Source organism: Chiloscyllium punctatum, chromosome 29, assembly GCF_047496795.1.
Source record: "Chiloscyllium punctatum isolate Juve2018m chromosome 29, sChiPun1.3, whole genome shotgun sequence".
Classification (NCBI taxonomy): domain Eukaryota; kingdom Metazoa; phylum Chordata; class Chondrichthyes; order Orectolobiformes; family Hemiscylliidae; genus Chiloscyllium; species Chiloscyllium punctatum.
Window position 1 is genome coordinate 30389097 of NC_092767.1, and position 25204 is coordinate 30414300.

Sequence of the window (25204 nt, forward strand, 5' to 3'; positions counted from 1 at the left end):
TGACTGCTGTAATGCACAGCAAGATCCCACTCTGAAACCATCGCCAAGTACACACACTGTCCTTCTCCCTCCATATATGTCCTTCTCACTCTCTCTCTGTCCCTGTCTCTCTCACTCTGTCCTTTTCTCACACCACCTCCTTGACTCTCACTGCCCATCTCTCTCTCCACTTTCTCCATCTCCAATCTCTCCATGTCTCTCTCTCTTGTTGTCACTCTCCCTTTCTCTTTCTCTTTTTCTCTATTCCAGACGCACTCAGGAAAGTACTTCATGTTCCTCCCCTATTGTTGCTGTAAAACCTGAGAGAGAGCAGGCACTGAGGCAAGGTCTTCCCAATGCCCCTTCCCCAGTCACTGGGACAGAGCAGAGGGGTCCAGGGAGAAAGAGGGAGAGAAACTACAGGAGAGAAAGAAAGATGGATGGACAGACAGTGAGAGAGAGGGAGAGAACAAGAGAAAGACAGACAGGCAGAGGGAGGGAGAGGAAGTGAGAGGAACTGAGAGAGAGCAGAAGAGAGACAGACAGAGAGAGAGTGAAACTCCTGGAAGAGAAATACAATGTCAGACAGATACAAGGTGAAAATGGGGAGAGAAAGAGAGGGAGAGAAGTTCAGGCAGGCAGCAAGACAGAAATCCCAGGGAGAGATATAGGACAGAGAGAGAGAGAGAGGAGTTGCAACAGCAGAGGGATAGAGCTGAGAGAGTGGGGTGGTGGTGGGGGCTGCTGTGATGTGGCTAGAAGGATATACAGACAGGAATAGCAAGATCCCACAGAGCTGACAGACATATGCAGAGAGAGATGAGCAAAGTGTTATTTTTGTGAAAGACTGAATGATTAAGCATTCCTGAAAAACCTGGTGAGGTGATAAAGGAGGAAGGGAATCTATTGGGAAATGTAAACAGGACAGAGATGTGAAGGATGTTGAGAGATAGGGATTGAAGGAACGATGTGGGAGAGAGAACTGGGAACACAGAAATAGACATGAGAGCTGCAGAGAGAGAGGGAAGGAGTGAAATCTCTGGGATCAGATCCCTCTCTAGCATTTTGCTCCTTTGTCTCTCCCCGTTCCCACAGACGGCCTGAATCCCACATTTTGTGTGTGTGTGTGTGTGTGTGTCTGTCTGTGTGTGTGTGCTTTCGTCTGATGATTCCTCATGGCAGAATAATTTGATTCTCTGTCTCTGTATTGTCCAAGTTTCAGCTCCCAAATCAAATGTTGAATCATCCATGATACTATTGAATTGCAGAGCAGGCTCGAGGGGCTGAATGGTCTCCTCCTGTTCCTATTCCGGATGGTCTTATGTTCTTAACACTATCTCCCAACTCTTGTCCCCTACACTGGAGGTTATGACTCCACAAGGCCCTGATCTGTAGAGTGCTGCACTCTTCCGTGAGTCTTGGAGGGAATCAGTCTGATTTGGGTTGGAGTTGCAGCCTCTCAGTGAGAAGTGAAATCTCCTCGAGATTCCCCTCAGTCTCTGACTGTAAGGTGGAGCAGGCCAGTCTCCGGAAGCAAACAACAGGCCAAGTCTGCCATGTCCTCCAGCTCCATTTCAGAAGGCCACATGGGAGGGGCTTGTTTCCTTCATCAGCTTCCCGTGCTCTCCCTTCTGAGTTAGGGTGGGGGCCGAATGGCCTTGCTTCTGGCACTTATTGAGGTACAGACTGGATAAAATTGGTTTATACAGGACATGTCCCTGGAGTGAGGTCAGTTAGCTCAGCTGGCTGGACATTGGTTTATAATGCAGAGTAAAACCAATAGCGTGTGTTCAATTCCCACACCAGCTGGGGTTACCCTGAAGGACACTCCTTCCCAACCTCTCTCCTCAGCTGGGCCCTGGTGACCCACTGATTAAAACACCACCAGACCCCGCTCTGTAATGAGGAGCTGTCCCATGCTCTGGTAAGACAATGGTGACATTACATTGGTTTGTACCTGGAACTCTGTGTGCAGGACTAGTCACTGCATTGCCAGAGGGATGTTAGTGTGTGGGGAAGGTTTACTGGATGAATCCCCACTAGAATGAACAGCACTCTCTTTCCCCCAGTTAATTCACTCTTGCAGCCTTTGTTCTTTGGAGACACAAGGACCAATTCACCTGAAACAGCAGCTGGATTTTATATTCATGAGCACCCGATAAGATTGGCTGTTTACATGCACACACACACACACACACAGACACACGCTCCCTCAAACACACACAGACACTCTCACACACACATACACAAAGGACTCCCCCCACACACAGACACACGCTCCCTCAAACACAAACACAGACACACTCTTGCACACACAAGCACACACTATCTCTCTCACACACATACACGCACAGACATATGCTCCCTCAAATACACACACCGTCACACTCTCTCACACATACACGCAGACACACTCTCTCTCACACACAGACATACTCTCTCTCACACACACACAGACACCCTCTCTCACGCACACACACACACACAAACACACACACACTCTCTCACACACGGACACACTCTCTCTCACACACAGACACACTCTCTCACACACACATACACACACTCTGTCTCATTTACACACACACTCTCACGCACCCACTCACTCTCACGCACACAGACACTCTCTCTCACACACACACACTGTCTCTCACACACACAGACACACTCTCTCACACATACACACAGACAGACACACAGACACACAATCGCTCAAACACACACAGACACACTCTCCCTCATGCACACACAGACACACACTCTCTCTCACACGGAAACACTCTCTCTCACACACACAGCCACATCTCCCACACACAAATACACACACTCTCTCTCATTTACCCACACACTCTCACACACACACAGTCATTCTCTCACACGCCCACTCTGACGCTCACAGACACTCTCTCTCTCACAGACACACTCTCTGTCTCTCACATACTCACAGGCACTCTCTCTCTCTCACACACACACTGTCTCTCACACACACAGACAATCTCTCTCACACACATACACACAGGCAGACACACAGACACACAATCTCACGCACACACATAAACACACAGTTACTCTCTCTCTCACACACACTCTCTGTCTCTCACACAAAGACAATCTCTCTCTCACACATACACACAGGCAGACACACAGACACACGATCTCACACACACACATAAACACACAGTTACACTCTCTCACACACATACACACGCAGACACACGCTCCCTCAAACACACATAGACACACTCTCTCACAAACACACACTGACACACACTCTCTCACACACAGACACTCTCCCTCTCACACACATAAACATACAGTTACACTCTCTCTCATACACATACACACGCAGACACACGCTCCCTCAAACACACATAGATACACTCTGTCTCACACAGACACATGGACACACACTCCCTCACACACACATACACACTCTCTCTCACACAAGACACGCTGTCATATACACACATAGACACACAGACACATACACACAGAGACACACAGACACATTCTCTCACACACAGACACACACTCTCACACACAGACACACTCTCACACACACACACACTCTCACACACATACACACTCTTTCTCATACACCCTCACTCACACACATGCACACAGAGACACACACTGCTTCAAACATACACACAGCCACACACCCTCTCACGCACATACATAATCTCTCACACACAGACACACTCTCACACACACACACACTCTCACACACATACACACTCTTTCTCATACACCCTCACTCACACACATGCACACAGAGACACACACTGCTTCAAACATACACACAGCCACACACCCTCTCACACACATACATAATCTCTCACACACAGGCACACTCTCACTCACATACACACAGACACACTCTCTCACACACACATACACACTCTGTCTCATACACCCTCACTCACACACATGCACACAGCGACACACACCCCCTCAAACATACACACAGCCACACAATCTCACATGAACATGCACTTTCTCTCTCACGCACACATATACAGGCACACAAAGATACACATGCATCCACACTCTCGCATGCACAAACACGGACAGTCTCTCTCTCTCTCTCTGACTGTTTCCCTCTCTCTCTCTCTCTCTCTCTCTCTCTCTCTCGCTCTCTCTCTCTCTCTCTCACACACACACACACACACACACACACACACACAAACAGCTGTAAAGGCATGGTTGAGGTGTTGCTGGAGAAATGATTTCTCCGAGGACTGAACCCTGATCTCGCATGATGACTGCTCCAGGGGGACAGACAGCAGCTACAGATGACTTGTTGGATCTTCCTGTGCACCACCTCTTCCATCGACAACATTAGTCTGTTTGGCTGCCTGCTTTTCTAAAGCGTCTCCAAGCAACAAGTGACAATAGATTGAGGAAGATTTTCCTCCAAACCATGTTTCAGACACATGCTGCTGTTATTTTTCACTGATTGTTTAAAATGATCTGAATCTTCTGAAATGGGGAGTGGCTTCCATTTCAAATTACGACACCAGAGTGCCTCAGGGACCCTGAGGAAATATCAGGAAATTGCATCTGTTCCTTTCTATCCTCTGCACTCTGTACCACCAGATAGTGCTCCCTCACTACCTCTGATAGTTCTCTCTCAGTACTTCAGCAAGTGCTCCCACAGTACCTCAGATAGTTCTCCCTCAGTACCTCAGATAGTTCTCCCTCAATACCTCAGATAGTGTGCCTTCAATACCTCAGAAAGTGCTCCCTCAATATCACAGATAGTTCTTCCTCAGTACCTCAGATAATGCTCCCTCAATTCCTCAGACAGTGCTCCCTCAATACCTCAGCAAGTGCTCCTTCAATATCTAAGAAAGCGCCACTTTGTTGTGTTTAACCCCCAAAGCCCCTCAGACATTACCTCCACAAAACATTCACACCTTCACCATTTCAGGATGCAGCCCAACTCCCCCCTTCAGACTGCGTCCACCCCCTTCAGACTGGAAGGACCCACATCCACCCCTGTCCAACACTGGAGCCCAGGTCCTCAGAACATTACTTGTCTCTCTGGATTAATTTTAGAATTCCCACAGTGTAGAAGCAAGCTATTCCATCCATTGGCTCCACACTGACTGTCTGAACAGCATCGCACCCAGATTCACATCCCCTACTCTATCCCTGTAATGCTGCATTTCCCATGGCATCTTTGGGCAGTGGGAGGAAACTGGAGCACCCGGAGGATACCCGCACGGATACAGAGAGTATATATAAACGTCCCCTCCCCAACCCCGTCCAACACTGCACCCTCACCAAACCCGTCCAACATGGCCCCCTCCCCCAACCCTCCAAAACCTCCCCCTCCTCCCAAAACCCGTCCAACACCACCCCCTCTCAAAACCTCCATCACAGCCCACTACCCTCAACCACCTCCATCACCGTCCCCCTATCCCCAAACCCATCCAACACCGTCCCCTCACCCCAACCCCGTCCATCACTGTCCCCTCCCCTACCCCGCCCAAAACCGGCCCCTCACCAATATCGTCCAACACTGCACCTTCCCCAAACCCCGTCCAACACCTCCCACTCCCCCTAAGCCCGTCCAACCCTAGCACCTCCCAAACCCCATGCAACACCGCACCCTACCCCAACCCAGTCCAAGACGTCCCCCTCCCCAACCCGCTATAACACAGCCCCCACCCCAACACTGTTAATCAATGCCACACCCCCAAATGGCGTGCAATACCGCCCCCTCCCAAACCCGTCCAACACCGCCCCTTCCCCAACCCCGTTCTACATCATCCCTTCCCCCAAACCCGTCCCACAGCTCCACCTTCCCAACACTGCCAAACACAGCCCCCCTCCCCAATCCCGTCCGACACCGCCCCCTCCTACAATGCCATCCAACACTGTCCCCTCCCCAACCATGTATAACACCGACTCCTCCACCAACACCATCCAACACCACCGCTTCACCAACTCCATCCAACACCACCCACTCCCCAAGACTATCCAAAACCACCCCATCCCCAACCCCATCCAACACTGCCTCCTACAGCATCCCCCTCCAACACTGCCCCCTCCTCAACCACGTCCAACATTTCCCCCTCCCGTGAACCCCTTCAAAAACCACCCCCTTTCCAACCACGTCCAACACTGCCCCCTCTCTTATCCCCGTCCAACATTGCCCCCTCCCGTGAACCCTTTCAAACACTACCACCTCGCAAACCCGGTCTAACACTGCCCCCTCCACCCAACCCCGTTCAACATTGCCCCCTCGCCCAACACCATCCAACCCCCCCCACTCCGTTCAACACCACCCCCCTCTCCCAACCCTGTCAATCACCGCCCCCACCTCTAACTCCGTCCAACATCGCCCCTTCCACCAACACTATCCAACACCACCCACTCCCTCTACCCCATCCAACACCTCCCCCTATCCCCAACCCCGACCAACAATGCCCACTCCCAAAACCTCCATCACCGCCCATTACCCTCAACCCCCTCCATCACCACCCCCACCCCCAAACCTGTCCAACACCACCTCCTAACCACACCTCATCCATAACTTCCCCCTCCTCTAACCCGTCCAAAACTGGTCCCTCACCAATATCGTCCAACACTGCCCCCTCCCCCAAACACCGTCCAACACCTCCACCTCTCCCCAAGCCCGTCCAACACCACCCCCTCACCCCACCCTGTCATTCCCTGCCCCCTCCACTATCCTGTCCAATACTGGCCCCTCACCAATATCGTCCAACAGCGCACCCTCCCCTAACACCGTCCAAACCTCCCCGCCCCCAAACACGCCCCACACCAAACCCTCCCCAACACCACCCAACACCACTGCCTCCCCGACCCCGTCCGACACTGATCCTCATCAATCCCGTCCAAAACCGCCCCCTTCCCCAACACCATCCAAAACCGCCCCCTCCCCCCAAAGCGGTCCCACACCTCCCCCTCCCCCAACACAGTCCACACTGCCACCTCCCCAACCCCGTCCGACACCGCCCCCTCCCCAACCCAGTCCCACAACACCCCTTCCCCCAAACCCGTCCCACATTAACCCCATTCCCCAAACCCATCCCACACCAACCCCATCCAACACCGGCCCCACATTCAACCAAGTCTCACACCACTCGTTCCCAAATCCCGTCCAACACCGCCCCCTCCCCCAAACCAATCCATCACAGCACTCTCCCCCAACCCCGTCCAACACCTCCCCCACCCCGCCAATCCCGTCCAACTCCGGCCCATCCCAAACCCTGTTCAACACCGCACCCTCCCCCAAGTCAGTCCAACATCACCCCCACCCCTACACTGCCGAACACATCCCCACCCCTCAACCACGTAAAACATCGCCACGTCCCCAACCCTGTCCTACAACATCCCCTCCCCAAAAGCCGACCCACACCACCCCCTCCCGCAACAACACCCAACACCGACCCCACCCCAAAACCCACCCCGCACCGCCCCCTCCCCAACCCCATCCCACACCGCCCCTTCCCCATTCCCGTCCAACACCGCCCACGCCCCCAACCCCGTCCAACACTGCCCCCACCCCAAAACCCTTCCCACACCGCCCCCCCAACACCGTCCAACACCGCCGCCTCCCCAACCCTGTCCGACACTGACCCTCCCCCAACCCCTTCCCACACCAACCCCTTCCCCAACACCATTCAACACTGCCCCCAACCGTCAACCCTGTCCCACAGCACCCCCTCCCAAACCACGTCCAACACCACCCCCTCCTCCAACCCCATCCAACACCACCCCTTCCCAAACCCCGCCCAACACCAACCCCTCCCAAACCCGTCCAACACTGCACCCTCACCAACCCCATCCAACACCTCCCACCCTCCAAAACCCGACCAACACCGCCCCCTCCCAAAACCTCCATCACCGCCCACTCCCCTCAACCCCCTCCATCACCGCCCCCAACCCCAACCCCGTCCAACCCCTCCCCCTCAACCCAACCCCGTCTATCACTGCCCCCTCCTCAACCCCATCGAACACCACCCCCACCCCAACACTGTCCATCACCGCCCCACCCCCCAACCCCGTACAACACCACCCACTCCCCAACCACGTCCAAAACCACCCCCTCCCCAATCCCGTCCAACACCGCATCCTCCCCAACTCCGTCCAACATCGCTCCCTCCCAACCCCATCCCACACCGTCCCCTCCCCCAACCCTGCCCAACTCCACCCCATCCTCAACACCATAGAACACCACCCCCTCCCCCAACCCCATCCGACACCGCCCACTCCCCCAGCCCAACACCGTTCAATTCCGCCTCTCCACCAACACCATCCAACACCGCCCACTCCCCCAGCCCCGTTTACAACCGCCCTCCCCAACACCGTTCAACTCTGCCCCCTCCACCAACACCGTCCAACACCGCCCACTCCCTGAGCCACGTTCAAATCTGCCCCCCTCCCCAACTTGGTCCAACACCGCCCTCACCCCAACTCTGTCAAACACTGCTCCCTCACCAAAACCCTGTCCAACACCATCCCCTCCCCAACCCTGTCCCACAACACCCCTTCCACCAAACCCGTCCTACACTACCCCAACCCCCAAACCCATCCCACACCAACCCCTCCCCAACACCATTCAACACCGCCCCCACCTTCAACCCCATCCCACACCACCCCCACCAAACCCTGTCCAACACTGCCCCTCCCCCAACCAGTCCAACACCGCCCTCTCCCCCAAACCTGTCCAACACCGACACCTCCCCAATGCCGTCCAAAACTGCACTCTCCCCCTACCCTGTCCAACGCTTCCCCATCCCCCAACCCTGTCCAACACCGGCCCCTCCCAAACCCTATTCAACACCACAACCTTTCCCAACCTAGTCCGACACCTCCCCCTCCCCAACTGAGTCCAACACCGGCCCCACCACAACACTGTCCAACAACCCCCCCATCCACTAACCCCATACAACACTGCCACCTCCCCAACCCTGTCCCACACCACTCCCTCCCCCAAACCCGTGCCACACCAACCACACCCCAACACCGCCCAACACCGCCGCCTCCCAAACCCCGTCCGACACCACGCCCTCCCCAATCCCGTCCAACACCGCCCCCTCCCCAACCCCGTCCAACACCGCCCCCTCCCCAAACTATCCCCTCCCCCAAATCCGTCCAACACCGCCGACTCCCCAACCCCGTCTGATACTGCCCCTGCCCCAACCCTGTCCCACACCACCTCCTCCCCCAAACCTGTCACACACCACACTCTCGCCCAAACCCGTCCCACACCAACCCCTTCCCCAACACCACCCAACAGCGCCCAAACCTTCAACCCCGTCCTACACCACCCCCTCCAAAACCCCGTCCAACACCACCCCCTCCCCAACTCCATCCAACACCGCCCCCCCAAACACGTCCATCACCGACCCCTCCCCAACCCCGTCCAACACCACCCCCTCCCCCAGGCCTGTCCAACACCTCCACATTCCCAACGCTGTCAAACACCGCCCCCTCCCCAAACCCGTCCAACACCGCCCCATTCACAACCCCGTCCTTCATCGCCCCCTCCCCAACCCTGTCCAACACCGTCCCCTCCCCAACCCCGTCCAACACTGCACCATCACTAAACCCGTCTAACACGGCCCCCTCCCCAACCCTCCAAAACCCCCCCCTCCCCTCAAAACCCTTCCAATACCGCCCCCTCCCAAAACCTCCATCACCGCCCACTACCCTCAACCACCTCCATCACTGTCCCCATATCCCCTACCCCATCCAAAACCGGCCCCTCACTAATATCTTCCAAAACTGCACCTTCCCCAAACCCCGTCCAACACCTCCCACTCCCCCAAGCCCATCCAACATCGGCCCCTCCCAAACCGAATTCAAAACCGCACCCTCCCCCAACCTAGTCCAACACCTCCCCCTCCCCAACCCCGTACAACACCGCCCCCACCCCAACACAGTCCAAAAAAGCCACACCCCCGAACGCCATGCAACACCGCCCCCTCCCCAACCCGGTCCAAAACCACTCCCTCCCCAAACCCGTCCAACACCACATCCTCCGCCAACCCCGTCCAACACCGCCCCCTCTCAAAACCTCCATCACCGCCCACTACCCTCAATCACCTCCATCACCGCCCCCATCCCCATCCCCATCCAACACCGCCCCCTCCCCCAAACACGCCCATCACCGAACCCTGCCCAACCCCGTCCAACACCACCCCAGCCGCCAGGCCCGTCCAACACCTCCACATCCCCAACCCTGTCAAACACCGCCCCCGTCCCAATCCCGTCCAACACCGCCCCATTCACAAACCCATTCTTCACCGCCCCCTCCCCAATCCCGTCCAACACCGTCCCATTCATAACCCCGTCCTTCACCACCCCCTCCCCAACCCTGTCCAACACCGTCTGACCCCTCTGACAGAGCAACACTATCTCAGTACTGACCCTCTGACAGTGCCGCACTCCCTCAGTACGGAACCTCTGACATTGCAGCACTTCCTCAGTGCTGACCCACTGACATTGCATCACTCCCTCAGTACTGACCCTCTGACAGTGCAGCACTCCCTCAGTGCTGACCCTCTGACAGTGCAGCACTCCCTCAGTTCTCACCATCTGACATTGCAGCACTGCCTCAGTACTGACCCTCTGACAGTGCAGCACTCCCTCAGTGCTGACCCTCTGACAGTGCAGCACTCCCTCAGTATTGACCCTCTGGCAGTGTGACAATCCTGTAGCACTGACCCTCTGACAGTGTGGCACTCCATCAGTACTGACACTCTCACAGTGCAGCACTCCCTCAGCACTGTCACTCTGAGAGTATGGCACTCCCTCAATACCTACCCTCTGACAGTTTGGCACTCCCTCAGTATTGACCCTCTGATAGTGCAGGACTCCCTCAGTCCTGACACTCTGACAGTACAGAATTCCCTCAGTACTGTATCTCTCACAGTATAGCACTCTCACAATACTATCACACTGACAGTGTGGCACTCCCTCAGTATTAACCCTCTGACAGTGTGGCACTCCCTCAGAACTGACACTCTGACATTGCAGCACTCCCTCAGAACTGAACCGCTGGACAGTGCAGCACGCCCTCAATACTGTCACTCTGACACTGAAGCACTCCCACAGCGCTGACACTCTGACAGTGCAGCACTCCCTCAGTACTGACACTCTGACAGTGCAGCACTCCCTCAGTACTGACATTCTGACAGTGCAGCACTCCCTTAGTACTGACCCACTGACATTGCAGCACAATCTCAGTACAGACCCTCTGACACTGCAGCGCTCCCTCATTCCTGACCCTCTGACATTTCAGCGCTTCCTCCGTCCCTACCCTCTCACAATGCTGCACTCCCTCAGTACTGACTGTCCGACAGTGCGGTGATCCCTCAGTACTGACCCTCTGACATTTCAGCGCTTCCTCCATCTCGATCCTCTGATAGTGCTGCACTCCCTCAATACTGACTCTCTGGCAATGAAGCAGGCCCTCAGTACTGACTGTCCAACAGTGCGGTGATCTCTCATGACCGATTCATGACAGTATGAACCTGACTCCGTACTGACCCTCTGATAGTGCAGCAGTCCCTCAGTCCAGCTTTCCTGACAGTGCAGCATCCACTCAGTACTGACCCTCTGACAGTGTGACACACCCGCCGTACTGACCATCTCACAGTGTAGTACTCCCTCAGTACTGACCCTCTGACAGTGCAGCACTCCCTCAGTACAGACCCTTTGGCAGTGCAGCACTCCCTCAGTGCTGACCCTCTGATAGTGTGACACTCCCTCAATACTGACACTCCGATATTGCAGCACTCCCTCTGTACTGAACTTCTGACAGTGCAGTACTCCCTCAGTACTGACCCTCTGATAGTGCAGCACTCCCGCAGTACTGACCATCTGACAGTGCAGTACTCCCTCAGTACTGACCCTCTGACAGTGCAGCACTCCCTCAGTACTGACCCTCTGACAGTGCAGCACTCCCGCAGTACTGACCATCTGACAGTGCAGTACTCCCTCAGTACTGACCCTCTGACAGTGCAGCACTCCCTCAGTACTGACCATTTGGCAGTGCAGCACTCCCGCAGTACTGACCATCTGACAGTGTAGTACTCCCTCAGTACTGACCCTCTGACAGTGTGTCACTCCCGCAATACTGACCCTCAGACAGTGAAGTACTCCCTCAGTACTGACCCTCTGACAGTGCAGCACTCCCTCTTTACAGGCACTTTAGCAGTGCAGCACTCCCTCAGTGCTGACCCTCTGATAGTGTGACACTCCCTCATTACTGACACTCCGATATTGCAGCACTCCCTCTGTAGTGACCTTCTGACAGTGCAGCACTCTCTCAGTGTTGATCCTCTGACAGTGTGACAATCCCTCAGTGCTGACCCTCTGACAGTGCAGCAATCCCTCAGTGCTGATCCTCTGACAGTGTGACAATCCCTCAGTGCTGACCCTCTGATAGTGTGACACTCTCTCAGTGCTGAACCTCTGACAGTGCAGCACTCCCTCTGTACTGACCCTCTGACAGTGTGACAATCCCTCAGTACTGACGCTCTGACAGTGCACGACTCCGTCACGACTAACCCTCTGACATTGCAGTACTCCCTCTGACAGTGCACATTTTCTCAGTACTGACCCTCTCACAGTTCAGCTCTCTCTCACTAATTACCGTCTGAATTTCAGCACTTCCTCCATCCCGACCCTCTGACAATGCTGATCTCCCTCTATACTGACTTTCAGGCAATGCAGGAATCCCAAAGTACTGACACTCTGACAGTGCAGCACTCCCTCAGTACTGACACTCTGACAGTGCAGGAATCCCTCAGTACTGACACTCTGACAGTGCAGCACTCCCTCAGTACTGACCCTTTGGCAGTGTATCACTCCGTCAGTAGTGACCCTGTGACAGTGCAGCGCTCCCTCTGTACTGACCCTCTGACAGTGCAGCACTCCCTCAGTACTGACACTATGACAGTGCAGCACTCCCTCAGTGCTGATCCTCTCAGAGCGTGACACTCCCTTAGTGCTGACCTTCTGACAGTGTGACACTCCCTCAGTGCTGATCCTCTGACAGTGTGACACTCCCTCAGTGCTGACCCTCTGACAGTGTGACACTCCCTCAGTGCTGAACCTCTGACAGTGCAGCGCTCCCTCAGTGCTGATCCTCTGACAGTGTGACACTCCCTCAGTGCTGAACCTCTGACAGTGCAGCACTCCCTCAGTGCTGACCCTCTGACAGTGTGACACTCTCTCAGTGCTGAACCTCTGACAGTGCAGCACTCCCTCTGTACTGACCCTCTGACAGTGTGACACTCCCGCAGAACTGACCCTCCGACAGTGCAGTACTCCCTCAGTACTGCTCCTCTGACAGTGCAGCACTCCCTCAGTACTGACCCTCTGACAGTGCAGCACTCCCTCAGTGCTAACCCTCTGACAGTGTGACACTCCCTCAGTGCTGACCGTCTGATAGTGTGACACTCCCTCAGTGCTGAACCTCTGACAGTGCAGCACTCCCTCAGTGCTGAACCTCTGACAGTGCAGCACTCCCTCAGTGCTGACCCTCTGACAGTGTGACACTCTCTCAGTGCTGAACCTCTGACAGTGCAGCACTCCCTCTGTACTGACCCTCTGACAGTGTGACACTCCCGCAGAACTGACCCTCCGACAGTGCAGTCCTCCCTCAGTACTGACCCTCTGACAGTGCAGCACTCCCGCGGTACTGACCCTCCGATAGTGCAGTACTCCCTCAGTACTGACCCTCTGACAGTGCAGCACTCCCTCAGTACTGACCCTCTGACAGTGCAGCACTCCCTCAGTACTGACCCTTTCGCAGTGCAGCACTGTCTCTGTAGTGACCCTCTGACAGTGCAGCAAACCCTCAGTACTGAACCTCTGACAGTGAAGCACCCTCTCAGTACTGACCCTCTGACACTGCAGCAATCCCTCAGTGCTGACCCTCTGACAGTGCAGCACTCCCTCAGTACTGACCATTGACATTGCAGCACTCCCTCAGTACTGACCCTCTGACAGTGCACGACTCTGTCAGTACTAACCCTCTGACAGTGCAGTACTACCTCTGACAGTGCACACTCTCTCAGGACTGACCCTCTCACAGTTCAGCTCTCTCTCACTAATTACCCCCTGAATTTCAGCGCCTCATGCGTCCCGAACCTCTGACAATGCTGCATAACCCTCTATGCTGACTCTCTGGCTTTGCAGGAATCTCTCAGTACTGACCATCTGGCAGTGCAGCACTCTCTCAGTACTGACCCTCTCACACTTCAGCTCTCTCTCAGTAATTACCCTCTGACATTTCAGCACTTCCTGCGTCCCAACCCTCTGACAATGCTCATCTTCCTCGATACTGACTCTCAGGCAATGCAGGAATCCTTCAGTGCTGACACTCTGACAGTGCAGCACTCCCTCAGTACTGACCTTTTGGCAGTGTATCACCCCCTCAGTAGTGACCCTGTGACAGTGCAACGTTCCCTCAGTACTGACCCTCTGACAGTGCAGCACTCCTTTAGTACTGACACTCTGACAGTGCAGCACTCCCTCAGTACAGACCCTCTGACACTGCAGCGCTCCCTCATTCCTGACCCTCTGACATTTCAGCGCTTCCTCCGTCCCTACCCTCTGACAATGCTTCACACCATCAGTACTGACTGTCCGACAGTGCGGTGATCCCTCAGGGCTAACCCTCTGACATTCCAGCGCTTCCTCCATCCCGATCCTCTGATAATGCTGCACTCCCTCTATACTGACTCTCTGGCAATGAAGCAGGCCCTTAGTACTGACGTTCCAACAGTGCGGTGATCTCTCATGACCGATTCATGACAGTGTGAAACCGACTCTGTACTAATCCTCTGACAGTGCAGCATCCACTCAGTACTGACCCTCTGACAGTGTGACACACCCGCAGGACTGACCATCTGACAGTGCAGTACTCCCTCAGTACTGACCCTCTGATAGTGTGTCACTCCCGCAGTACTGACCATCTGACAGTGTAGTACTCCCTCAGTACTGACCCTCTGACAGTGCAGCACTCCCTCAGTACAGACCCTTTGGCAGTGCAGCACTCCCTCAGTGCTGACCTCGCACAGTGTGACACTCTCTCAGTGCTGAACCTCTGACAGTGTGACACTCCCGCAGTACTGACCATCTGACAGTGCAGCATTCCCTCAGTACTGACCCTCGGAAAGTGCCGCCCTTCCTCAGTACTGACCCTTTGGCAGTGCAGCACTCCCTCAGTGCTGACCCTCTGGTAGTGTGACACTCCCTCAATACTGACACTCCGATATTGCAGCACTCCCTCTGAACTGACCTTCTGACAGTGCAGCACTCCCTCAGTGCTGATCCTCTGACAGTGTGACACTCCCTCAGTGCTGACCCTCTGACAGTGTGACACTCCCTCAATGCTGAACCTCTGACAGTGCAGCACTCCCTCAGTGCTGATCATCTGTCAGTGTGACACTCCCTCAGTGCTGACCTCGCACAGTGTGACACTCTCTCAGTGCTGACCCTCTGACAGTGCAGCACTCCCGCAGTACTGACCATCTGACAGTGCAGCACTCCCTCAGTACTGACCCTCTGAAAGTGCAGCCCTTCCTCAGTACTGACCCTTTGGCAGTGCAGCACTCCCTCAGTGCTGACCCTCTGGTAGTGTGACACTCCCTCAATACTGACACTCCGATATTGCAGCACTCCCTCTGAACTGACCTTCTGACAGTGCAGCACTCCCTCAGTGCTGATCCTCTGACAGTGTGACACTCCCTCAGTGCTGACCCTCTGACAGTGTGACACTCCCTCAATGCTGAACCTCTGACAGTGCAGCACTCCCTAAGTGCTGATCATCTGACAGTGTGACACTCCCTCAGTGCTGACCTCGCACAGTGTGACACTCTCTCAGTGCTGAACCTCTGACAGTGCAGCACTCCCTCTGTACTGACCCTCTGACAGTGCAGCACTCCCTCAGTACTGACCCTCTGACAGTGTGACACTCCCGCAGTACTGACCATCTGACAGTGCAGCACTCCCTCAGTACTGACCCTCTGAAAGTGCAGCACTTCCTCAGTACTGACCCTTTGGCAGTGCAGCACTCCCTCAGTGCTGACCCTCTGGTAGTGTGACACTCCCTCAATACTGACACTCCGACATTGCAGCACTCCCTCAGTACTGAAACATCTGACAGTGGCATTCCCCCAGTACTGACACAGAGTGCAGCACTCCCTCAGTACTGACCCTCGAACAATGCAGCTCTCCCTCAGTACTGATTCTCTGACATTGCAGCACTCACTCAGAACTGAACCATCTGACAGTGTGACACTCCCTCTGTGCTGACCCATCTTACAGTGTGGCACTCCCTCTATACTGACCCTTTGGCAGTGTAGCACTCCCTCAGCACTGACCCACTGCCAGTTTGACACTCCCTCAGTACTGACCCTCTGATAGTGTGACAGTCCCTCAGTACTGACCCTCTGACATTGCAGCACTCCCTCAGTACTGACCAGCTGGCAGTGCAGCACACCCTCAGCACTGAACCTCCGACAGTGTGGCACTCCGTCAGTGTTGACCCCCTGACAGTGTGACACTCCCTCAGTACTGAACCACTGACAGTGTGACATTCCCTCAGTACTGACAGTGTGACAGTGCAGCACTCCCTCAGTACTGACCCTTTGACAGTGTGGCACTCTCTCAGTACTGTCACTCTGACAGTGCAGCAATCACTCAGGGCTGAACCTCTGACAGTGTGGCACTCCCTCAGTAGTGACCCACTGACAGTGTGGTACTCCCTCAGTACTAACTCTCTGACAGTGTGGCAATCCCTCAGTACTGGCACTCTGACAGTGCAGCAATCCCTCAGGACTGAACCTCTGACAGTGTGGCACTCCCTCAGTAGTGACCCACTGACAGTGTGGTACTCCCTCAGTACTAACTCTCTGACAGTGTTGCACTCCCTCAGTACTGGCACTCTGACAGTGCAGCACTCCGTCAGTACTGACCCTTTGGGAGTGTAATACTCCCTCAGCAAGGACTCTTTGGCAGGGTAGACCTCCCTCAGCTCTGAGATTCTGACAGTGTGGGACTACCACAGGACTGACGCCTCTGACAGTGCCGCACACCCTCAGTACTGACCCCTCTGACAGTGCAGCGCTAACTCAGTAAGGACACTCTGACAGTGCAGCGCTCCCTCAGTGCTAACCCTCTAACATTGCAGCACTCCCTCAGTACTGACACTCTGACAGTCTGGTACTCCCTCAGTACTGACCCTCTGACTGAGCAGCACTCCCTCAGTATTGACTATCTGATAGTGCCCCACTCCCTCAGTAATGACACTCTGACAGTGCAGCGCTCCCTCAGTACTGACCATCTGACAGTGCAGCACTTCCTCAGTAATCACACTCTGACAGTGCAGCGCTCCCTCAGTACTGACCACCTGACAGTGTGGCACTCCCTCAGTACTGCTCCTCTGACTGTGCAGCACACCCTCAGTACTGACCATCTCACAGTGTGGCACTCCCTTAGTAATGACACTCTGACAGTGTAGCGCTCCCTCATTTCTGAACCTCTGACTGTGCAGCACTCTCTCAGTACTGACCCTCTGATAGTATGGCACTATCTCAGTACTGACCATCTGACAGATTGGCACTCCCTCAGGACTGACACTCTGACAGTGCAGCGCTCCCTCAGTAAGGAGCCTCTGACAGTGCAGCACTCTTTCAGTGCTGACCCCTCTGACAGTGCAGCACTCCCGCAGTACTGACACTCTGACAGTGCAGCATTCCCTCAGTTCTGACATTCTTGCAGTGCAGCATTCCCTCAGCACTTACCCTCCGACTGTGCAGCCCTCCCTCAGTACTGACACTCTGACAATGCAGCACTTCCTCAGTACTGACCATCTGACAGCGAATCACTCCCTCAGTACTGACCCTCCGACAGTGTGGCACTCCCTCAGTACTGAACCTCTGACAGTGCAGCACTCTCTCAGCACAGATTCTTTGGCAGTGTAGAGCTCTCTCAGCTTTGACCCTCTGGCAGTGTGTCAATCCCTCAGTACAGATCCTCTGACAGTGTGGCACTACCTCAGTACTGACCCCTCTGACAATGTCGCAATCCCTCAGTACTGACACTCTGACAGTGCAGCACTCCCTCAGTACTGACCGACAGACAGTGTGGCACTCCCTCAGTACTGACCCTCTGCCAGTGTGGCACTCCCTCGTTACTGACCTTCTGACGGTGAGGCACACCCTCAGTCCTGACCCCTCTGACAGTGTGGCACTCCCTCAGTACTGGCATTCTGACAATGCAGCACTCCCTCTGTACTGACCATCTGACTGTGCAGCACTCCCTCAGTACTGACCCTCTGACAGCTCAGCACTACCTCAGTACTGACCCTCTGACAGTGCGGCACTCCCTCAGTAAGGCCCCTCTGACAGTGTGGCAGTCCGTCAGTACTGACCATCAGACAGTGTGGCACTCCCTCAGTGCTGAAACTCTGACAGTGTGGCACACCCTCAGTACTGACCCTCTGACAGTGTGGCACTCTCTCAGTACTGACCCTCTGACAGTGTGGCAGTCCCTCAATTTGACCCTCTGACAGTGCATCACTCCCTCCGTACTGACCATCTGACAGTGCAGCACTCCCTCAGTAATGACCCTCTGACAGTGCAGCACTCCATCAGGACTGAACCTCTTACAGTGTGGCACTCACTCAGTACTGACACTCTGACACTGCAGCACTCAATCAGTACAGAACCTTTGGAAGTGCAGCAGTCCCTCAGGACTGACCCTCTGAAAATGCAGCACTCCCTCAGTAATGACCATCTCTCAGTGCAGCACCTCCTCAGTAATGACCCATTAAAAGTACAGCACTCCCTCAGTAATGACCCTCTGACAGTGTGACACTCCCTCAGTACTGATCCTCTGACACTACAGCACTCCCTCAGTGCTGACCCACTGACAGTGTAGCACTCCCTCAGTGCTGACCCACTGACAGTGCGGCACTCCCTCAGTCCTGATCCTCTGACTGTGCAGCATTCCCTCAGTACTAACCTTCTGACAGTGGAGCACTCCCTCGGTACTGACCCTCTTTATTTCTTGGGAAATATGGAGACATAGGGTTTGCAGGTTTTGAGGAAGCATGAGAGAGACACACTTCACCAGGCCTGTCTGAAACCCTCTGCAATAGATTATTAAGAGGCACAGAGTCACAGAGATGCAGAGCATGGAACCAATCCCTCCTGTCCAACCCGTCCATACCAAACAGATATTCTCATCTCATTTCATTCCATTTGCTAGCACTTGGCTGATATCCCTCTAAAGCCTTCCGATTCACATACTCATCCTGATGCATTTTAAATGTCGCAATTATACCAGCCCCCATCACTTCCTCTGGCAGCTACCTGCATGCCCTTGAATAAGTGCTCAAACATTCGTACTGTCAATACAAACTTTAAAAAACACCAACCTACGAAAGGCTATCATTGTCATTTTCAACCGAACCTAACCTTCTTCATTACCCTGATTTCAACACAGGTAAAGAAACAGAGTTAGTGACCATCCACCGTCACCCTGTTATAAAACTTATTTTCAAATATGGCTTGTATGTGATTCCCACACCCTCTAACAGTTGCCTGGAAGATGGGGATGAGCTGTACTCTCCTGCTGCAGTCCTTGGGTGTCCCACAGTGATGTTAGGGAGGGAGCTCCAGGAGTTTGACCTGAACCATGTAAAGAGCTCTCTTACTGGAGTGCCCTTTTTAAAGTTGGGAAGTTATTATAGACCAGGAGGACCCGAGAGTTGCTGTCTTGTCAGGGAGAGAGGCCTGGTGGGTCACACACCTCAGGTGAGGGACGAGGTTGAGAAGCTGGGGGCTTCATGGTCATTTCAGACATGATAGAGATTGAGCCAACAATGTTGGCATCACGAACCTGTTAGATGTGGTAACTGAGCCCCCTTTGTAGCAGAGGGATTCAATCCCTGGAACAGAGCAAGCTTGAGAATTCAACACTAAAATCAATCTGTACGGACGCGCTAGAGACCTGAAACATCAATACAGAGATTGCTGAAGAAGCTAAGCATGTCCGGCAGCATCTCTGAAGGGAGAGGGAGAAAGAGACAGACAGAGTTCACCGTTGAATCCAGTGATTTCTGCGGGAAAGTTCCTTCAGAACAGACCGTTTTGAGGAAGGGTCACTTGAAATGCGAATTGTTCCTCTATCTCTTCACTGTTGCTACCTGCTGAATGTCCCCAGCCATCTGTTTGCTTGAGAATTTGACCTGATCCAAGCGTCACTGAGTAATTCAGTCTGAGTTCAATGCTCTGAGGCTGCTTCTGCTGAAAGTCGATAAACAGGTTTAAGGCTTTGTAAGGTATTGTATTCGGAGGGCGGGGTACATGGGAGAACTGATACCGAACACAGGCACTTCACAAAGATCCTTCTCAATTTAACTTTGTGATGTTAATTCAGAAGGAACAGCTCAGACCTAACATTTCAGTTCATCAGCCAAGGGGAGTATATATGTCATGACAAAGACTTGTTGTAAAGTCTTTACAGAACCGAACTTTATTGACTATGTTTGTACGTAAAGTGTTTTTGTGAATGAAGTCTCCTTTTGAGATTGATATAAATAGTTTTTCAAGGTGGATCGAGTATCTTGAGCTTGTGGATACAATACCATTATCCCTAATCTTTCTTAAATAACGGTAGACAAGTTAGATACTCCCCGGGTATTTACATCAAATGATCATCAACGGGGAGGAGATGGTGGGATTGTCATGGGCGGTCAGTGTTGCCTCACCCCACCCGGGTTCGATTCCAGCCTGGGGCGACTGTCTCTGTAGAGTTGGCACATTCTCCCCGTGTCAGCCTCCTGGTGCTCCAGTTCCCTCCCACTGTCCAAGGATGTGCTGGCTAGGTGGGTTAGCTAGAGGAAATGAAGGGATCCAGGGATGGGGGGGGATGTGGGGTGGGGGTTGGGGGGGTGATGGGATGCTCTGCCGAGGGTCAGTGTAAACCTGATACGCTGAATGACCTGCTTCCACATCTTCGGGAATCTATGATCAATCCAGAGACTCAAATAATGTTCTGGGCCCTGGGCTCCAATTTTGGGGGTGGCTGTAGGTCTTCACAGCGAGAACAGTTTTGGGAATGAACACGGTCCAAGGGGGCAACAGGTTTGCTTTCTGAGGTGTTGAGGGCATGAATGTTCTGTTGAAGTGTTTTGGGGATAAACTTACTGAGGGGATGGTTTCTAAGGTATTGAGGGAGCACTATCTGTCAGTACAGGGTGCAGATGGTCAAAAGGTACAGATACACTTCATAGAACATAGAACATAGAACAGTACAGCAGAGAACAGGCCCTTGAACCCACGATGTTGTGCCGACCATTGATCCTCATGTGGGGCAAACCTAATGTACGAACCCTCAAATTTCTGGGACCATACGCATGTCCAGCAGTGTCTTAAATATCCCCAATGACCTCGCTTCCACAACTGCTGCTGGCAACACATTCCATACTCTCTGTGTAAGGAACCCGTCTCTGACATCCCCTCTTTCCATGCCGCCAAACAGCTGAAAACTATGACCCCTTGTGTTAACAATTTCTGCCCTGGGAAAAACTCTCTGGCTACCAACTCTAATTATGCCTATCGTTATCCTGTACAACTCAATTAGGTCCCCTCTCTTCCTTCTTTTTTCCAATGAAAAAAGTCCGAGCTCAGTCAACCTCTCTTCATAAGATAAGCCCTCCAGTCCAGGCAGCATCCTGGAAAACCTCCTCTGAACACTCTCCAGAGCATCCACATCTTTCCTATAATGGGGCGACCAGGGTGGCACCCTGGCACAGTGGTTAGCACTGCTGCCTCACAGCGCCAGAGACCCGGGTTCAATTCCCGCCTTGGGCGACTGACTGTGTGGAGTTTGCACGTTCTCCGCGTGTCTGCGTGGGTTTCCTCCGGGTGCTCCGGTTTCCTCCCACAGTCCAAAGATGTGCAGGTCAGGTGAATTGGCAATGCTGAATTGCACGTAGTGTTCGTAGTGGTATGGGTGGGTTGCGCTTCGGCGGGGCGGTGTGGACTTGTTGGGCCGAAGGGCCTGTTTCCACACTGTAAGTAATCTAATCGAATCAGAACTGGACACAATATTTCAAGTGCGTTCTAATCAAAGTTTTATGGAGCTGCAACAAACTCTCACGTATCTTAAACTCAATTCCTCTGTTTATGAAAACCAAAACACCACATGCTTTCCTAACAAGTCTGTCCACTTGGGTAGCCATTTTAAGGGATCTATGTACCTGCACCCCAAGATCCCGCTGTCCCTCCATACTGCCAAGAATCCTGGCTTTAATCCTGTACTCAACTTTCAAGTTCAATCTTCCAAAATGCATCACCTTGCATTTATCCAAGTTGAACTCCATCTGCCACCGTTCAGCCCATCTCTGTATCCTGTCAATGTCCGGCTGCAGCATACAATAGCCCTCCATACTGTCAATGACACCTGCAAACATTGTGTCATCTGCAAACTTGCTAACCCATCCTTCAATCTTCTCATCCTAGTCATTAATAAAAATTACAAACAGTAGAGGCCCAAGGACAGAGCCCTGTGGAACACCACTCACCACAGACTTCTAGGCAGAATATTTCCTTCTACTGCCACTCACTGTCTTCTGTTGACCAGCCAATTCTGTAACCAGACAGATAAGTTCCCCTGTATCCCATTCCACATGATCTTCTGAACGAGCCTACCATGGGAAACTTTATCAAATGCCTTGCTGAAGTCCAGATACACAAATCCACTGCTCAACCCTCATCAACTTGTTGAAAAACATCCTCAAAGAGCTTGATAAGGTTTGTGAGGTATGACCTGCCCCTCACAAAGCCGTGCTGACTGCCTTTAATCAAGCCCTGGTCTTCCAGATGGTCATAAATCCTCAGTACTGACCCTCTGACCGCGCAGCACTACCTCTGTACTCACCCAATGACATTTTGGCACTCCCTCAGTACTGACACTATGACATGGCAGCAATCCCTCAGTTCTGACCCCTCTCACAGGGTGGCTCTCCCTCTGTACTGACCCTCTGACAGTGTCGCACTCCTTCAGTACTACCCTCTGACAGTGCGGCACTAACTCAGTACTGACCGTCTGACAGTGTGGCACTCCCTCAGTACTGACCCTCAGACAGTGCAGCACTCCCTCAGTACTGACCCTCCGACAGTGCAGCACTCCCTCAGTACTGACCCTCTGACAGTGCAGCACTCGCTCAGTACTGACCCTCAGACAGTGCAGCATTCCCTCAGTACTGACCCTCCGACAGTGCAGCACTCCCACAGTACTGACCCTCTGACAGTGCAGCAGTCCCTCAGTACTGACACTCTGACAGTGTGGCACTCCCTCAATACTGACCCCTCTGACAGTATGGCACTCCCACAGTATTGACCCTTGGGCAGTGCAGCACTCCCTCAGTAATGACCCTCTGACAGTGTGACACTCCAGCAGTACTGACCCTCTGACGTTGCGGAACTCCCTCATGACTGACCCTCTGACAATGTGGCACCTCGTCAGTAATGACCGCGCTGACAGTGCAGCACTCCCTCAGTACTTACCCCTTTGACAGTGCAGCACTCCGTCAGTACTGAAACTCTGACAGTGTGGCACTCCCTTAGTACTGACCCTCTGACAGTGTGGCACTTCCTCAATACTGACCCGCGGACAGTGCAGCAATCCCTCAGTGATGACCCTTTCAGTGTGACACTTCCTCAGTACTGACCCTCTGACAGTGCGGCACTCCCTCAGTGTTGACCCTCTTAGAGTGCAGCACACCCTCGGTGCTGACCCTCTTTTTTGCTTCAGAAATTGGGGTCATACAGTTGTTCAGTTTCAGAGGAAGCATGAGAGAGACACACAAACCAAGCCCTGTCTGAAACTCTCTGCAATGGACTATTCAGAGGCACAGAGTCACAGAGATGCACAGCTTGGAAACGAACCCTCCTGTCCAACTCGTCCATACCAACCAGATATTCTCATCTCATTTCATTCCATTTACTAGCATTTGGCTGATATCCCTCCAAACCCTTCCGATTCACATACTCATCCTGATGCCTTTTAAATGTCGCAATTGTACCAGCCCCCAACACTTCCTCTGGCAGCAATCTGCATGCCCTTGAATAAGTGCTCAAACATTCATACAGTCGATACAAACTCTAATAAACACCAACATACGAAAGGCTAGCAATGTCATTTTCAACCGACCCTCAGCTTCTTCATTACGCTGATTTCAACACAGGTAAAGGAACAGAGTTAGTGTCCATCCACCGTCACCCTGTGATAAAACTTATTTTCAAATGTGGCTTGTATGTGATTACCAAACCCTCTAATAGTTGCCTGGAAGGTGGGGGTGAGCTGTACTCTCCTGCTGCAGTCCTTGGGTGTCCCACAGTGATGTTAGGGAGGGAGCTCCAGGAGTTTGACCTGAACCATGTAAAGAGCTCTCTTACTGGAGTGCCCTTTTTAAAGTTGGGAAGTTATTATAGACCAGGAGGACCCGAGAGCTGCTGTCTTGTCAGAGAGAGAGGCCTGGTGGAGCACACACCTCAGGTAAGGGGCGAGGTTGAGAATCTGGGGCTTTCATGGTCATTTCAGACATGATAGAGATTGAGCCAACAATGTTGGCATCACGAACCTGTTAGCTGTGGTAACTGAGCCCCCTTTGTAGCAGAGGGATTCAATCCCTGGAACAGAGCAAGCTTGAGAATTCAACACTAAAATCAATCTGTACGGACGCGCTAGAGACCTGAAACATCAATACAGAGATTGCTGAAGAAGCTAAGCATGCCCAGCAGCATCTCTGAAGGGAGAGGGAGAAAGAGACAGAGAGAGAGTTCACCTGTTAATCCAGTGATTTCTGTGGGAAAGTTCCTTCAGAACAGACCGTTTTGAGGAAGGGGCTCTTGAAATGCGAATTGTTCCTCTCTCTCTTCACTGTTGTTACCTGCTGAATGTCCCCAGCCATCTGTTTGCTTGAGAATTTGACCTGATCCAAGCGTCACTGAGTAATTCAGTCTGAGTTCAATGCTCTGAGGCTGCTTCTGCTGAAAGTTGATAAACAGGTTTAAGGCTTTGTAAGGTATTGTATTAGGAGGGAGGGTTAATTGCGAGAACTGATACAGAACACAGGCACTGCACAAAGATCCTTCTCAATTTAACTTTGTGATGTTAATTCAGAAGGAACAGCTCAGACCTAACATTTCAGTTAATC